The following is a 4,397-nucleotide window of genomic DNA, read 5'->3' as shown; positions in this document are numbered from 1 at the left end:
TTATGCAGGGCTAAAGAAGCCAGTTAAACTTAACAGTTATTTTTTATTGTACTGTATACTATATTTTGCTAAACTTCTTTTTCCCCTACCTGCAATTCTGGGAAGCCATTGTCATTATAGAAATGGTAATAATTGTGATTATTCATACCCTACTTTTAGCAAACCAAACTGAAAGTGTTCGGTTTGCCATATTTTTGATTGCTTATAGTGCTCTTGGTTTCATTTCCCATGGATGGGTAAAGGCATTTCTGTTGTCATTTTTGTTTTATCATTATTGAGGTGCTGGAGAGACTTGTAATTTAAAGTTGATCTCGCGTTCAGCAGACAATTTAGAATGAAAGACTAGAAATTATAAATGTTCACATGATTTTTACTGTTACTGTATTCTTGGTCAACTCATTTGTCTGTTCTGATTCCCTACCAAGTCTTGGCTAACAGCTTACACCATGGAATACTAAACTCAGACTCCAGGCTCCACACAGAGGGCTTGATTTTATCTCTGACAAGTAAATCTTTTGTCACCAATCTTTGCAGGTATAAAGATGTGAATAAGCGGAGACCCCGAAGTTTACTTGAGAAACTGCGTTGGGTGACCCTAGGCTACCATTATAACTGGGACAGTAAGGTATTCAGATTTTCTTAATTCTTTTGTTTTCTGTTTATGTTCTTCTTGGGCCCACATGGTTGAATTTCTTCTTGGCCAAGCTTGAAATACCAGATTATCTATTTATGGGAGGATCCCTTTTATTTAATTACTTCTTAAAAAAAAAAAAAGCCGGGCTCAGTGGCTCAGCTGTAATCCCGCGCCTTTGGGAGGCTGAGGTGAGTGGATTGCCTGAGCCCGCGGGTTCGAGACCCGCCTGGGCAGCAAGACCTCATCTCTACAATAAATCAAAAATCAGTCAGGTGTGGTAGCACATGCCTGTAATTCCGGCTACTTGGAAAGCTGAAGCGGAAGGATCGCCAGAGCCCAGCAGGTCGAGGCTGCGGTGACCGGGGGCGGCCGCTGCACTCCAGTCTGGGCGACAGAGTGAGACTCCAACTCAAAAAAAAAGAGGCCAAGATGAGAGGATTGCTGTTTTTTTTTTGGGTTTTTTTTGAGTTGGAGTCTCACCCTGTCGCCCAGACTGGAATGCAGTGGCCGCTCCCAGCCACCACAGCCTCGACCTGCTGGGTTCCGGCGCTCCTTCCGCCTCAGCCTTCCAAGTAGCCGGAATTATAGGCACGCACTACCACGCCCAGCTGATTTTTTTATTTATTGTAGAGATGAGGTCCTGCTGCCCAGGTGGGTCTTGAACCCGTGGGCTCAGGCAATCCACTCACCTCAGCCTCCCAAAGGCGTGGGATTACAGGCTGAGCCACGGAGCCCGGCTTCTCTCCATTTTTTAAAAGTTAAGATTGTACCCTCGTGGAACTCATTTTAGGTTCGAAATTATAGAAATGAGCCCTGAGAAAACACCTAGAGAGCTTAACTAAAACAAATATAGATTTATCTCACTTTATACATTGGATATGAAAGTTATGTGTAAGTCAAATTATAATTTAATAATTACAAAACCTATATGGAGTTTTTTATTTTTTTGAGTTGGAGTCTCACTCTTTGTTGCCCAGGCTGGAGTGCAATGGCATGCTCACAGCCACTGAAGCCTCAACCTGCTGGGCTTAGATGATCCTTCTGCCTCAGCCTTCCAAGTAGCTGGAACTACAGACAAACACCACCACGCCCGGCTAGTTTTTTGTGATTTATTATAGAGATGAGGTCTCACCAAGTTGCCCAGGCTGGTCTCGAACCCATGGGTTCAGGCAATCCACTTGCCTCAGCCACCCAAAGTGCTGGAATTACAGGCTAAGTCACCACGCCCAACCAGAATTTTTTTTTTTCAGCTCTGTTGCCTTGGTTGGAATGCAATGGTATGATCATAGCTTACCGCAACCTCAAACTCCTGGGCTCATGCAATCCTCCCACCTCAGCCTTCCAAGTAGCTGGACTATCGGCATGTGCCACCATACTTAGCTAATGTTTTTATTTTTTGTAGAGGGAGGGTCTCACTATGTTGCCCAGGTTGTTCAGGAACTCCTGGGCTCAACAATCCTCCTGCCTTGGCCTCCCAAAGTGTTGAGATTACAGAACCACTGTACTCAGCCTGTTTCTTCTTAGTTTTCTTACACTTTGAAATTCTAGAATATGCAAAATGTCTATTTCTGTGTTGCCCTGGTGTAGGGTTGTCAGCTTTAGTAAGTAAAAATACAGTTAAATATAATATAGTTAAATATAATAATATATAATGTATATTATATATTATTATATTTATAATATATATTATATTTGTAATATTTATATATTTACAATATATTATATTTATAATATAATATATTAAATATATTATGTTTATAATATATAATATATAAATATTATAATAATAATATAATATAGTTAAATATAATAATATAGTAAGTAAATATACAGTTAAATTTACATTTTAAATAAATAGTGAATGCATTTTTAGTATAAATACACCCAAAATTATTCATTGTTTATCTGAAACTCAGATGTAACCACGTATCCTCTATATTATCTGATAAACCCATCTGAGTCTGAAGGAGGTGGGAAGATTTAAAGGCCCAAGACCCAACAAGTCAATTTTGATATTTCAGTTCAGAGGCATGAGACCTGGAGTTTCAGGCCTCATCCAACCTTTAGTCACTTAGATCTGCTTGTTTGTTTATCTTCTAATCACATCTTGCCCTTGCTTTCCATACAGTTGCCAAATCTGCCGTTGTGTGCCTTCCTCTTCCTTAGCTAGAGGAACAGGAGACTGTACTCATGGGAGACATGGTTAGTTTCTTGGTTCTGCTTTTCCTGCTGGTGAAGGTCACCATCCTGGCTGATTATGACCCCAGCTCTCAATTTCAGTACTTCATTCAGATCAACGCTGGATATCGAAGGGCTGCTACAACAGCCAAGGTTAATGAAAGAAATGCTCTTCATTCCTTGCTTTGCGAATTCTACCACATGAGAGACATCCTGACTTGGTGATGTCCCAGCATACAATCGCACTCTCAAGGGGATCACAGAGATTAGTATTTCCTAGTTCTTTTTTTTTCTTTTTGGAATTGGAGTCTCACTCTGTCACCCAGGATGGAGGGCAGTGGCACACACACAGCCACCACAGCCTCTCGACCTGCTGGGTTCAAGCGATCCTTCTGCCTCAGTCTTCCAAGTTGCTGGAACTACAGGCGTGTGCTACCATGCCTGACTTTTTTCTTGTTTATTGTAGAAACAAGGTCTCACCAAGTTGCCCAGGCTGGTCTCGAACCCCTGAGCTCAGGCAGTTCTCTTGCCTCAGCCTTCCAAAGTGCTGAGATTACAGGCTTGAGCCACTGTGCCCAGCCTCCTAGTTCTAAATTATAAACATGAAGAGCCCTCTATGCTTGTCTAGGATACCTAAGACTTCCTTTAAGTACAGGTCATGTCTTCATCTTTCTCTTTAAGATAAGAATCATGTTTGAATTTCCTGTATTTTATCTTTTCCTGTCACATTCTAGGTTGTTATTGCCCTCTATGGATCAGAGGGACAGAGTGAGCCCCATCACCTTTGTGACCCCCAGAAGACAGTCTTTGAATGAGGGGGACTAGATATCTTCCTCCTTGCCACACGGTCCTCTCTAGGGGAATTGCACAGTCTTCGACTCTGGCATGACAATTCTGGCATAAGTTCTTCTTGGTGAGTACTTACATCATGCTGCTTGTCATTTCTTTGTGAATCATAGACTCAGGCATATCATCGCAATAAATAACAATAATGCTTTGGGCCAAATAGTAACAAGTGACAATTAAGTTTAAGTTCTAGCACTATCTACAAAGAACAGGACCTGGAAAAAAACGTGGAAAATTAACATTATGATTTTTTTTTTTTTTTTTTTGAGTTGGAGTCTCACTCTGTCATCCAGACTAGAGTGCAGTGGCTGCACCCAGCTACTGCAGCCTCGACCTGCTGGGCTCCGGCGATCCTTCCGCCTCAGCCTTCCAAGTAGCTGGAACTACAGGCGCGCGCTACCACGCCCGGCTAATTTTTTTTTGATTTATTGTAGAGATGAGGTCTCGCCAAATTGTCCAGGCGGGTCTTGAACCTGCAGGCTCAGGCAATCCACTCACCTCAGCCTCCCAAGGTGCGGGATTACAGGCTGAGCCACTGAACCCGGCATGATTTTTTTTAATGTCATGATTGTGAACTACAAATTATAACAATGCAGTATTGCCTGAAAGTGGCATAAATAAAAGTGTTTCTAAATATGAAAGATATTTTTAAACCAGGCTCGGTGGCTCAGCCTGTAATCCTGCGACTTGGAAGGCTGAGGTGAGTGGATTGCCTGAGCCCGCGGGTTCGAGACCCGCC

At 42.2% G+C, this 4,397-nt stretch overlaps 1 pseudogene; it reads left to right on the top strand.

Annotated features, from left to right (window-relative positions):
* Nucleotides 1-534: 534 nt before the first annotated feature.
* Nucleotides 535-4,397, top strand: part of LOC103250888 — a 29,607-nt pseudogene continuing 25,744 nt past the window's right edge.

The sequence above is a fragment of the Carlito syrichta genome, unplaced genomic scaffold (genome assembly GCF_000164805.1).
Source record: "Carlito syrichta isolate Samal-C Ts95f unplaced genomic scaffold, Tarsius_syrichta-2.0.1 Scaffold135648, whole genome shotgun sequence".
Lineage (NCBI taxonomy): Eukaryota > Metazoa > Chordata > Mammalia > Primates > Tarsiidae > Carlito > Carlito syrichta.
The sequence above is the reverse complement of the archived record's forward strand: the minus strand, read 5'-3'. Positions and strand labels throughout refer to the sequence as shown.